This window comes from Protomyctophum bolini, assembly GCF_963924005.1.
Source record: "Protomyctophum bolini genome assembly, chromosome: 19".
In the NCBI taxonomy this organism is placed as follows: Eukaryota; Metazoa; Chordata; class Actinopteri; order Myctophiformes; family Myctophidae; genus Protomyctophum; species Protomyctophum bolini.
In genome coordinates this window covers 24,180,277-24,194,354 of record NC_137880.1, presented here as the reverse complement: position 1 = coordinate 24,194,354, position 14,078 = coordinate 24,180,277, and the positions used below count along the sequence as shown (strand labels likewise).

General features: G+C 42.5%; 1 protein-coding gene across 1 annotated transcript in view; it reads right to left on the bottom strand.

Moving 5' to 3' along the window:
• Window positions 1-11,375, bottom strand: part of LOC308334222 (serine/threonine-protein kinase PAK 5-like) — a 50,533-nt gene extending 39,158 nt beyond the window's left edge. Inside the window, exon 1 of the mRNA XM_080790859.1 lies at window positions 11,249-11,375. The gene's annotated coding sequence lies outside the window, so the exon portion shown is untranslated. The remainder of the gene's footprint in view (window positions 1-11,248) is intronic.
• Window positions 11,376-14,078: the final 2,703 nt, after the last annotated feature.

The following is a 14,078-nucleotide window of genomic DNA, read 5'->3' as shown; positions in this document are numbered from 1 at the left end:
ACGGTGAAGCAATGGGTATCTTTGATCTCAGAATAGGATATAAGACCTGAAAAATGTTCACCTTTTTTTTTTTTATATATATTTTATTTTCATAATACTACCTTTGTTTGGACATATACTGGACTGAATACTAAATACCTGTCTGATAGGTTGTTTTATACTCAGATATTCAATGTTAATACAGACCTGCTGTCTGGGATGCCAAGCTGGGGCTCGACAGATGTCATATCACTGTACACTAGTTTCTGCTTTTTTAGCAGACAGTTAGTGTTGGAAGGGCCTCCTGTGACCCAGGGGATTACCTTTCCACTCATGAGGTATTGCTTTATGAAAGAAACCTCGAGCTGGAAGTCCTGTCTTTGTTTATATGTTTTTATTTCTTAATTCAAAGCTTTATATTAATGTATATAATGATGAGACGTTAAAGCTGCCTTGGGTTCACAATGACAATATTTGTACATCATAGGATAGCACAGGTTATAATGAGACGAGGATTAGACTCAATGTTGACGGACTACAGAACCCAATTAAGATAAGTAAATTGATATTTGATAGAGAAAACCAATAATTAAAAAAATCATACAAATACTATACACAGTAATGGATATTTGATGAATGACCTTTGGAAGTATATGTGTGAGAAATGAATTTATGTGAGACTAAACCTGTGTGAAGACATACTAATGAGGGCATAATATGTAGGTATTTCATTTACTGTATGTATGTATGTATATATATTATTTATTTTATCCCTTGATTTTCTTGTGTGTTGTAACAATTATATTGTACTGTGATGCCCGAGAGAACCTGCTTACTCTCAAAAAAAGAAAAGAATAAAAAATAAAGTTTAAAAAAAAAAGAAACAGAGCAGTATTGAGTGAGTACCACCACTGACCGTGGGTGTGGGACAGTGTTGATTTTTACAGAATTTTTATATTTTGGTTGTCTTGTCCACTAGTCCCTTCCTAACATGTTAGTCTAGACAAAATTGTCAATATATTTCAGTTTCCATTTAGTTTTCCTCAGTGTAAAAAGGTAGTCGACGAACATCTCCCGTCATAGTATTAGTCGACGAAACAACAGTGGTGTGGGAGAAACTGGGGGCGGCTAATGATACAGAACTGTACTCTAATGGAACAATGCCACTATTCATGTCTGCAATTTAATTGAATTACACCTCAGTGATCTCAAATGACAACTATAACATGGGGGAAGAGAGCCGGGCTGACAACTGTTACAAGAGACAACTGCTATGGAAGTTACGCAGGCTGAGAGGGTGGAGAACCCCAAGCATTTTAAGGACCCCAAATTACTATGTAGTATATGTACACAGTATACAGCATGGACCCTAATGTGAAAGAAATTTGTCCCCCCATACAAGATTTGTTTTAAAATATATTCCACTTTTTTAAAAATGTTGTATGTTTGTAGATCTTCTGCTTTCAAAAGGTTGACGTACAGTATATAGGGTTAATAGTGGTTGAATTGATTTTGATGCTATAAAAAAACAATTTTGCTGTAACCTCGTGGGTCCCCGGGCCCAACTTGAGAACCACCGTCTAGTCTACAGAATCAAATGTAAGGGTCCATTTAGTTACATCTGCACACACAAATTAAAGATTTGTTTTAGGCTTTTCTGCCTTTATTGATAGTTGAAGTGAAGATGGACAGGACAGAGGGAGGGAGAGAAGGGGAGAGACATGCAGCAAAGGTCGTCATGAACGGGACTCAAACACACTGTAAGGCCAGAGCCTATATTATGTGGCATGCGCCCGGACCGCTAGGCCATCGGGCACCTCACGGTACACTCTTATAGGGGTCTGTGTGGCCTAACTGCAAACCAAACAGGGGGTCCTTGAGTATTCAAATCGAAGCAAATGTTCCATTATGTAAACTGTCAGAGTTACAGACTTGTAAGGGTCAATTTAGAACCACCCCAAGGAACCCTGAGAGTCCCGGAACCGCACTTTGAAAACCACTGTCAGGCCATATGTTCACCTGCCTACCACGTGCCTCCAAGAAGACAGAAACACACACAGGGGTCATCGCCATGCTGGCTTGTGGTGGACATTTTTGTCAAAATTCCATTGTTGAGCGAGCCCTAAATGACCATAACATCTGAGTGTACCAAATGGACACTCTCAGAGTTAAGGGGTTAAATAAAACCTCTGAGAACCACTAGTACTAGTTGGGAACCTGGGACTCCTAATGTGCCATAGTGTCATGGTAAATGAGTGTCATACATATTCTGAAGAAAACCCGGAGACTGGCATTCAGTCATTGTTGGGTATTATGATCCAAATAACACATTTGTGTTATTTTGTCCATGTACAGACGTATTGATGATCCCTGAACACACACACAAGAGGAGCCATTTAAACAATCAGCCGTAATGTATCGCTTCAGGCGTGACGTCGGGGGCAGGTTTTTCTTCTTACGTGGCCCGCGTGCGGCAGTTAGCCAGCTAATGAGGTGTCAACTCTGCACGGCACGCTACTTAATCTGAGCCTGGCGTGTTCTTCTGCACCTCCCGTTACAGAAATCCACACACCTAGCTGCAAACAGCATGACACACTGACTGAACTAACTGCGAGTGCAATCACCAAGAACCAGTGGTGGACAAAGTACCCATCCCCAGTCACAGTATAGATGCTCCAGGTCAAAATATTACTCGGCTGAAAGTTACATTTGAACTTGAGTTAAAGTACTGTTCAGTCAGGACAACTCAAGAATGTATGGAATATACAGTATATTTATTGAATATAAAATGAGTAATATATTTATTATGGTTTGGCGATGAATTGGATCTGCTTCTTAGGTACTCAGATCAAGCGCAACAGTCCCAACCATAGGGACTCCGAATCCCCCGTACCTAAACAGCAGATCCAAAACTACATGTGGTAGCTGGGGTGGAGGAGGGTGAGCAGCAAATGTTTAGGCAGACGCAGCGCAGCATTATCAGTGTGTGCAGCAGCAAACAAGCAAGCAGATTGAGCCGTGCAAACTTCCAGTTTAAATAGCCGGTATGAAGATGGAATGAGTTTGTGATTGGATGAAGTGAATCATGTGAACGTGATGCTGAGGTGGCCCAATTAAAGGGCCGGCAGCAACTGCACTGAGGTTTCCTGACTGAACTTGCTCTGTACAAGTGCAACAACAACTCTGTGTACATTAGTACTCATTACAAAGTACATTATAATTTTCTTTTTTTTAAAAGAAAGCTATTTTCACTGTATTTGTAAAGAGTGGTTATAGTTCATAATGCACCTTTTCCCTTCCTAGAAATGTAGTGGAGCCAAAGTACAATATTGAAGATACTCAAGTACAGATGCAGTAAATGTACCAATAGTCACTTGACCACTGCTGCCAAGAACAGTAAGTGTGGAGGTGATGAAACTCTGCAGTCTGCATGCTAGCAAAGTTAAATGAATACAGCGCAGCAAGCTACAATCCCAGCTCCACTCATCATACAAATGATGGTGAAATGTCTGTCAGCGTTCTGTGAGGGCTTTAAGAATTAGGGATATCTCAAAGTGAACATGCTTTCTGTGTTTCATATGAGACCGGGTGCGTGCCCCTACTATAGTATTGGCATCGTCCTTTGTAGAAGTCTGCAGCGTATCTTAAAATTCACTCTGAGAGTGTTTCCTTTTGAACACTCTGAGTTTAAATGAACAACTCAGGATATTACAGTAGCCTATAGAGATGACAGCCAGAGGAGAAGAAAAGGTGTTAATTATAGGGAGAGCGATCCACCAGCTTACAATAGCCTGTCAATGGTGTTTAGCTGCACACCAGACCTAAGGAATTGTCCTTGTGAAAACACTGGGGCTGGATTTAAGCATATTTGAGGCTCACGGATAGGTCACATATTATCGTACAGCAACATCATCATCTCACCAGCTTTGACAGGGCTGTCATGTGCCTACAGTGGAAAATAGTCAAGGTAGGGTGCTGCTGTGCAGCTTCTCTGCTTATAACCAGACAGAAAAACAAGAACAAAAAAAAACAGTCTCAGGAACCATTGCGGTAGCAAGGACTCACCAGAAACAGTCGATTTTAAGCCCAAATCGAGTTTGGTATTATAGGGGTTGTAACGCATCAGCTGCCAGTCAGGAGCCCTCGTGTCAGTATACCGGTAGTTTTATTCGCTCTCACCAATTTTATGCAACCTTCGCTTTATCTCAGCAGGAGATTTACAGAAGCAGTGTACACTTAAACGTTTAAATTCATTCTAATATTAAATACAGTATATAATCGAGCAGAAGGTAAATGAGCCATGATTATGAACTGCCTCAGATGTTCACATCTCTTCAGTCCCTTATAGGCTGACCTAAAAAGATGGGGGTAACAAATGTGAGTGGGGTGGGCTTTCATCTGAGGATTTCTCTCGTATCAGTGCAAAGGAAAAAGACTTAAGCCTAATACTGGCTATATGTAGGCTATACAGTGCTGCGTTGCTGCTTGCCTATCGGGCCTGGCTCTTTAGCCGAGTGGTAACATATGCGCCATAGGATTTATAGATCCCGGGTTGCCTCCCGGGCCGAGGCTACATATATACTTTGTACAATGACCCTGAAGTTCAGATATTCTTTTGTTATTCTTTATTAGGATCCCCATTAGCTTCCACAAAGTGGTCACTAGTCTTCCTGGGCTCCACACAAAAATGAATACAATAAAAACAGACGTGAAGTGTTAAGACAACAATAACCAATAAAGTCACAAATACAGAGTGTTGACAAAATGCATAAGTTGAATTGATGAGTCCTATATAATAGGACTGATCAATTCATGTAAAAGTCACTTTTTGAAAGAAAATCTATCGGTACTTCTAGTGTGTCTAACATTATGGTTATTATGGAGAGAATATTACAAACCGAAGAAGCTCCATGAAGAACAGTTCTGATCACACTATTGTGCTTGTGGTTTTGCAACACCAGATGAGCTGAGCTAACTTGACGAGGGTAATGTCCCTGACAGAAACCTGAATATAATACTGTTAATGAAAGAAGTATGGTGTGTTCCAAATAACATTAAAGGTTGTTGAGCACTGTATGATGAAGTATAAATTTAACTTGATGCTGGTGCGTGCTCTCAGCCATTCCAGACAGGTATCGCTTCAATAGCACTGGCATTAAAGACTTATCACTGCAATGGTTACAATAGCAGATTACTAGTACACACATACTAACTACACTAGGTATAGCTAATGCACACAAATGTGTTTACACGATACAATCACGCCTAAAGCCTGATTCTAGCATCTAAAGCCGGAAATTAAAGGAGTTAGCTGGTACAACTGAAGTTCAGGAGGATCCATGAGCTCCCTGGATCCTACATCCCTTGTCGTAAGTTCGTAACGCTTTTGTCCATGCCCTTGACCGCCTAAACTGCTTGCACTGCGCCTTTTAGACGATATCCTCGGCCGTTGCTATGCATGGAAAGCACACATAAATGACCATATACTCTCTCATGTTTCATTTCAACCATATTTTGTTTGAGATGTACTTGTTGTGACCTATAGTATTTTTCTAATGCTGGTATATTTTGTAACGTCAATCTCACGTCTTCGTACGATGTCAGATTAACTGGGACGTCATCCTCCACGTGCGTACATGTCAGTGTTGTTTTCGTCAACTAAAACTAAGGCAAAAAATGTTCGTCGACTACCTCTTTTCACTGACTAAATGGAAACTAAATGAAAACTAAGCTATGATGACTAAAACTGAGACTAAATATACTGACAATTTCGTCAACAGATGAAAACTAGACAAAAATGTTAGGAAGGGACTAGTGGACAAGAGATCCAGTATGAGTCATTTTACACTTGGTTGCATGCTGAAAATAGCAGATATATAAGCTCACAGTTGTGAGCTTGTAGATCGGCTATTTTCAGCTAATTTAAAAAGCAAAATATTATGATATTTAGTCGACTAAAACTAGACTAAAACATTCCGGGTGACTAAAATGTGACTGAAACTAAATGAAAACTATTGAAGAGACTCTGACTAAAACTAAAATCAAAATTTGCTGCCAAAAACAACACTGGTGGCATGGGCCGTGGCTCAGCGGTTCAGGCACCTTGGCTGGTAATCCAGTCTGGCAGTGTGCCGCGGGTTCGACTCCCGATCCCGACGGCCTTTACTGCATGTCACTCCCCCATCTCGCTCCCCATTTCCTGTCAGCCTACTGTCTGTCCCTCTATAAAGAATATAAAATAAAGGCGGAAGCCGCAAAAAATAAAAAACATAAAACATAAAAAAACAAAGCAACACCTTTAACTCACCCCCTACCCATCAGTCAGGGAGCAAATATATAACACACTTATGTACACACTGCTCTAGAGCAACTACTAAAGCTTCAACAAATGTGCAAGAACTCAGTTGGACAGTCTGCCTTCTCAGTAAAGGGGCCAAAACCTTGGAACTCTTTGCCTACAGATCTAAAACTAGATGGTAATGTGTTTAACAGAGGACACAAAGTATGGTTAAAATGACACACACACACACACACACACACACACACAGTCAGGACAATACACACAATTATTCAAAATAAATTGAAACCATCGTCATCTATAAACGATTCATTAAAACATATTCTTAAATCTATTTTTTTTGCACTTTGCCTCTCACCAAAAGAGTTAATAATGTGAACATTGTACAACATATCTCCCCATGCATCAGGCTTACAGAGGCCATTACATAATGTTATGTAATGAATGGCTAAAGATATGGGAGTGATAAGCACAATTATCAAACTCATACAAGCAATAATTTTTTCTCACCAAAGATCTTTGCAAACAATTGATCGAGATCAACAATTGTGATTACAATATTCAGCAAAAGTAATCCGGATTATTGTTTTAGTCATAATAATCTAATCGCCCTAACACACACACACACACACACACACACACACACACACAAACACACTCAATCTTCTTCTGTTTGTACCTTACTAACACACTTTCTATTTCTAAACTCGCTTTTCCATCTTTCTCAATCAGTCACACTCTCTCTCTCTCTTTTGCACACACGCACGCACGCACACACACACACACACACACACACACACACACACACACACACACACACACACACAGTACATACTGTACATACACACAGAGCTTATTTTGTCCTGCACATGCCGAGTCATGCAGAAAACACAAGGGGAGATTTTTTTGTTTTTAATCCCTGAGAACACAGCGAAATGCAATAACCTGAGACATCTGAAGATACGTAGATCTGTCAGACAGACTCACAGACTGACTGTGAGACTGTCACAAACGATGCCCATTTTTCTTTTCTTATCTACGGAGTAGATTGTACATTCTTTTATATTTTTGCAGAATGGCACGGACGTATTGGGGAAGTATAAATTAGGTTTAACATGTAAACGGGGACGGACAGACAGAGGCTCCACACACAGAACATGTATTCTGTATATGGGGCCTGACAAGATATATACTACTAGTCAGTCAGACCTATTCTTCTCGTTCTCTCCTGTGACATCATGCCATCTTGCTTGTTCCATTCTTCTCATCCTCTCATCCCCACCTCGACTGCTCATCATTATTCTTCACCTTTTTCCCCCACTCACCCCATCCAATCCATTTATCCCTCTACGTTTCATTCCTTTATTTTCCTTTCATCCCCCCCCCCCCCCCCCCCCCACCCACCCCGCTGGTAAACCTCTCTGCTTTGCTGCTGCAGCTTATCTCTCCATCTCTTCATCCCTCCATCCTCTCCTCCTCTGGTCACCTCTACTGCACTGTCTGTTCTGCTCATCTGCTATCCACTCATATCCTTCCTCCTCTACATCTCGCATCTTTAATCCTCTCTTATTGTCTCCACCAGGCCGAAGGCATGGGGAGAGAGTATGTTTTGCACTCCGTCTGTCTGTCCGTCCGTCCGTCTGTGTGAACAGCTATTCTCCGGCACCGCTAACCCGCTCTATGTCAACTTTTGCACACACACTCCCTGGATGCCAACGATGAACCTCTGCAACAACATTTCCAGAATGGCCTGTTAGCGCCACCAGGATGCAGACTTTTGGAAAACCCCGTTTTTTATATTACTCCTCCAGATTCTGTCCGGAATTCCCGCAAATCGTTACACGCTATAGTCATGTGTTCAAGATGGAATATTTAATATTCTATCCTAATTGGCTAACATTGGCTTTCAAAGTTTGCAGGATTGGCCATTTTGAAACAAAAAGCCTAAAATCATGAACGCAGCGTGCAATTTATGTGAAATCTTTCACAGACATTCCTACTAGGCTGAGGAATATATCCCACCCTTTTCACAATGGCCTGTTATAGCGCCACCAACAGGTGGATTTTTGCTAAACACATTTTTGCAAAATGCCACAACCTGACCTGGTCTGGTAGAAACCTGTGCCCCGAGGGGCACTTTTTCTAGTTCTACCCCTTTTATTATCTCCACAAGGAGATCTGTTCTCACTCACTGTCTGTCTGTCTGTCTCGCATATCACTCAATCAGCATCATATTATTCTTGTGCACTTGACGGTACAGGCACAATCGTCCCTCCAGGCTATGGGATAAGCATACCAACTAGCCAATTGCGATACTCTCCTGTCACTCTGGCTTATGGGATGTACAGTAGCTGGTCAATTGCAGATATGGACGTGTGCAAGCTGACATTACATTAACATGTTGTCACATAAATGTGACAACAACAAAACCTGATCATAATGTCTGCGTACATTCAACTCAGTCCAAGGAGTCATACGTCAGAGAGACAGATGGGCTGTCTACAGAGCTCACCTTTCACATTCCTGCCCTTTCTCCTCCTCTCTAGTTGTTTGCATTCCTTCCATCATGTTTTTCCTCTCCTTCCAACTACAGACATCTTCCCGTATTCACTCATCTCCTCTTCCTCCCTGGCTCGTTCCCTCTCCTCTCCTCTCCTCTCCTCTCCTCTCCTCTCCTCCAGGAGAACCTTTCACATTCATCTGCATGCTCCTCGGGTTCAGAGCCCGGTCCTGCCCAGACAACTCACTTAAAATGGCCAGAGGCTCCCAAATAAAACAGAGATCCTCAGTTTCATTCCTGCATGCAAATTCCAACACTATTCCGTTGATCTGCAGGAAAGATGGCGAGAGAGTGACCATGATAGAGAGACAGAGACAGAGAGAACACGAAAGAGAGAGCACGAAAGAGAGAGAGAGACCATGATAGAGAGACAGAGACAGAGAGAGACGTGGTGGTCTGTAGTGTGAGGTGAATCTTAAAGGTTGAACAGGTAATACTAGCAGTCAAGGAACGGATAATGCCGTACACAGTCACATGGTGCAGAGAAATGTAACTCTCTCTGTGGAATGTTTCTATGTACGAGAGTCGCTGTCACTCTTATGTAACGACGACTTTGTACAGAAGAAAGACGTTGACACAGAGCCGAGGGGACCAGGATAACAGCAACAGGTCATGAATTGCATTTTTATAGCGCTTTTCCAAGTGCTCAAAGCGCTTTACAATGGTGCATTCATTCATACATTGGGAGGTGAAGCGGCGAACAGTCGACACCAGCGTCCTCAGACTCTTCACTTTCCACATTCACACACCAATGTTGGCAAGCTCACACCGACCAACTCATTGGAGGCAATGTAGGGTTCAGTGTCTTGCCCAAGGACACTTCGACATGTTGACAGGAGGAGCCGGGATTCGAACCGCCAACCCAGGGATCATTGGACGACCTGCTCTACCTCCTGAGCCACAGGTCATATTTTCAATACTTGATGTGATGCTGTGACATTTAGAGTTTTATACCAGTGCTTCCCATTTTTCATGTCAAGGACTCCCCAAATTGATATTTTGGCTGCGGACCAATCTCAAAAATAATTTGTGCCAGGGACATCCAGGAGCAAAGATTTGAGTTAAAAAAAAAATATATAGGCTATATATCCAAAAATGTGCAAAATTGTTTGCGTCAGACAATGGATGCCAACAACGTCAGTATGTGGAAATGTCCATACTACTGACTGCATTGAATGGTGTTGATAACAGCTGATTACGGACATTACTGTAATACTGAGATAACATCCGAAACCACTCGATCTACAAGCTCATAGCACGGCACGAAGCGCTATATGAGCTTGCATATCTGCTATGTTTGAATAGCCAAAATATAAAAATTGCTAAAGTGGTTAAAATGATTGTGAATGTGATGCTATAACTACTATATTATTTAACCCCGGACGCCGCTTTGGAGTGTGTGTGTGTGTGTGTGTGTGTGTGTGTGTGTGTGTGTGTGTATTTACCCCTTGTTCCAGACGAAAATATAGGCATGACAAGATGACAGATTCCTATAGTGATGCTATTATTAATATTACCACTATTAATAGAGTGTTGACTGTTGGGGTAAGTGTGAGTGTGTGGTGGGGGTGTGTGTGTTGGGGGGGGGTCATTGGGCCTTGATGATGCCTGCTACCACTTTTCATTTTCGTGTACACCCCTCCTAATCCGAGAGAGACACATTGAACTTGAAAACGTGCCATCTGCTCCTCCCCTCACCTGGCCTACATTGGCCGTCCTCCGCCTATCTATTATACTGTCTGTTCAACTCTCTCTGATTTGCCCGAACAACATGACTGAGGCCGTGGTGAGCGTGCAGTATGCCCTGCACTGTCATCCTCACATATCTTGTCCAAACTCGTTATTGCCGAGCTGAGAACACAGACCGCCACGCGCGCGCGCGCACAAACACACACACACACACACTCTCACACGGCTCCGATCCATTCCAAGCTCAGACACAACCCTATATTTATGAGCTCCGATAAACACGGCATGACCGCATGCAAAAACCAAGCACGTCGCCGTCATAAGCAGGCCTTAAAATATATACAGAAGGCTCCATGCAATAGGTGTGAATGTGATGCGCACCCGCGGCTCGATACCAAGGACAGCGGTCGACGCAGCCATGACAGCACATAGCCTACTATAGTACACACACACTCACACACACCATTATTTATGTATTCCCAGCTGTGTTGCAAACAGCACATCTTCATTGAATGACACTGCTGTTTCGACGTGACTCTCCTTTAAATCCCCTCCGCGGATGAGGGAGTATATTAAAGCCGTTATAGATGAGCGTTTATCGGCGGATAAACGGGAGCGAGGGGCTTTTTTTTAATGCAAAAAGCAACCACATTCACCTAAAAAAAACCACACACACAAAACAACCGAGGCGTAAATTGTCGAGGAGAAAATGCCTCACGTACCTGCTATCTCCGATCGAGGCGTTCACATGTCCTGTCGTTTATTTGTTTGGTCTATTTATGATGGATTATTATGGTGGACACCGTTATGTGTCCGCTGCTGCTGCTGCCAGCGCCATGTTATTATCGCTGTGGTGGAGGAGGTGGTGGTGGAGAGCTGTGTGGGTCCTGTGCGTGCGGCTGGCTGGGTGTGTGTGTGTGTGTGTGTGTGTGCGTGTGTGCTACATCCGGGCTGTTCGGAGCGACTGAGCGCCGTTTTCGGCCGCGACGGACGGACAAAGTGCGCTCTGAAAATAGTATTATAGCGCACGTGCGCACCTGCGTTTAATCACAATCAATGAGGCGGGCCAAGTCCTTCCCGCTGTTGTGTTATAATAATTCGACAAACAGAAACACTGCATGGCTCGGCTCTCTGACAGCTCAGCTCACGTGATGTCTTCTTCTTGAACCCTCTTTAAACACATTTTGTTTTAATACCTAGTAGTAAGCTATCATGTTTAAAGGCTCCCTGTCAGTTGGATAATAACTAGCCAGCTCAGCCATTGCCAACAAATGCATTAACGCTAAACATAGTAGTAGAGCAGTGGTTTTCAACCAGTGGTCCAGGGACCACCAGTGGTCCTTGAGGGGGTTCCAGGTGGCCCCCAGCTAAATGGAGAGTTGGTAACCAAATGGACCCTTATTAGATCTTTAACTCTGGACCCGTAAGGTCCATTTGGTTTAATTTAACGGTCCCAAGAGTTAAATTATTGTTAAACTGCATTACTTAATTAAGTTAATTTACAAGAAGTCTACACAATTAGAGAATGTATGAGAATTGTTATTTTGATTAACGTTTGCCCGTTATCTTTCCTTATGGTGCCACGTCAATACAGCATGGAATTGTGGACAAAATCGTATGTAACAATAACAAAATATTATTTTATTTTGGGTCTGCGAGGCTAAATCTCATCAATGAAATGGTGGTCCGTGGCTCAGATGCAGTATAAACTAGAAAAAGTGCCCCTCGGGGCACAGGTCTCCACCAGGCCAGATCTGTTGGTGGCGCTATAACAGGCCAATGTGAAAATGGTGGGATATATTCCTCAGCCTAGTAGGAAAGTCTGTGAAAGTTTTCACGTAAATTGCACGCTGCGTTCATGATTTGAGGGTTTTTGTTCAAAACGGCTTTCAAATCCTGAAAACTTTGAAAGCCAATGTTAGCCAATTAGGATGGAATATGAAATATCGGACAGATCCTTGAGCACATGACTATAGAGATACTGTGTAACGATTTGGGGGATTTTTGGACAGAATCTGGAGTAGTAATATCGAAAAATGCGTTTTACAAAAGTCGGCCTCCTGGTGGCGCTATAACAGGCTGTTCTGGAAATTTTGGGACAGAGGTTCATGTTGGCATCCATGGAGTGTGTGTGCAAAATCTGGCATCGACCGGGTGCAAAACATACTCTCTCCCCATGCCTTCGGCCTGGTGGAGACAATAATGGGCCTTGATATGAAATGGGTTGAAAACCACTGTAGTAGAGCAACAGCAAATACAAAGGGGTGCTCTGTGGAGTACAAATATCTGCCATGAGGCACACACACAACTAAAGGCCTACCTCTTTCCATCACTTTCCAGATATACGCGACAAGGGGCAGAAAGATGCCGCCAGCGGCAGGAGTCTCTTCCTGGTTTTTAGACAGATGATGGATGGAAATGAAGAAATGAAGATGGATGGAAATGAAATGAAGTGTGTGTGTGTGTGTGTGTGTGTGTGTGTGTGTGTGTGTGTGTGTGTGTGTGTGTGTGTGTGTGTGTGTGTGTGTGTGTGTGTGTGTGTGTGTGTGTGTGTGTGTGTGTGTGTGTGTGTGTGTGTGTGTGTGTGTGTGTGTGTGCGGACACATTTTCTGTTGAAGTAGTAGCAACAAAGTTTTGGAGAAATAAAAAAATGCAGGAAATCTAAGTAGGCAGAATTAGGGTGGTCTATATGTGAAGTTGCATAATTATGGAATCCAGGTAACAGGACATTTTCATATACAATCTAGTTAAAGACAGACAGTATAGGAGACCACAATAGGCCTAAATGAAGTGGATTATGATGCAGATTGTTGTAGTAGTTTGTGCAGTAGTGGAAAAAGTAAGTAGTAAAATGAAGGCTACTTGAGTAAAATTACAAATGTATTGTAAGTACCAAAAGTAGAAAGTAGGCTACTCACTGTGCAGAATGTGCCATTTCAAGTTATGAAATGTATACAAATCTTTTGAAAATAGCAGATGTACAAGCTCACAATGTGTTGCATATAGCGAGCTTGTAGATCAGCTATTTTCAAATGGCTGAAATGTATATAGGGCTGAAGTGTTTAATTTATGTTTTGTAATAATAATCAAAGTGACTATAGTAACTAAAGTTTTCAAATAAATGTAGTGGAGTAAAAGTACAATATTTGCCTCTGAGATGTAGTGGAGTAGAAGTAAAAGTATTGGAAATTGGAAATACAAATACCTAAAAATTGTACTTTTTACTTTACACCACTGAGTTTGTGAGACACCTCCGCCGATAGCTTCTCTGCCTTAGGTTGTGAACTTGTGACCAGGCTTTTCTCTTCGCAGATGAGTAAGCCTGGGACCGAGGCTAGCCTGGCCCAGCCAGAGTTACAGTATATAATCTATTCTAGAGACCGGACAGCCCCATTCCCACTGATTTTTCGACACCAACATTTGGTGTGCAAACTCAGCTGCGTGGGGTTTACTCGTGCTACAGTACATGCACAAGCCGCCTGCAGTTCCAGCTTTGACCACTACATCTCAGCGGCTTCAACGTTGGCCAGCCACTCTGGGCCCACCCCCCCT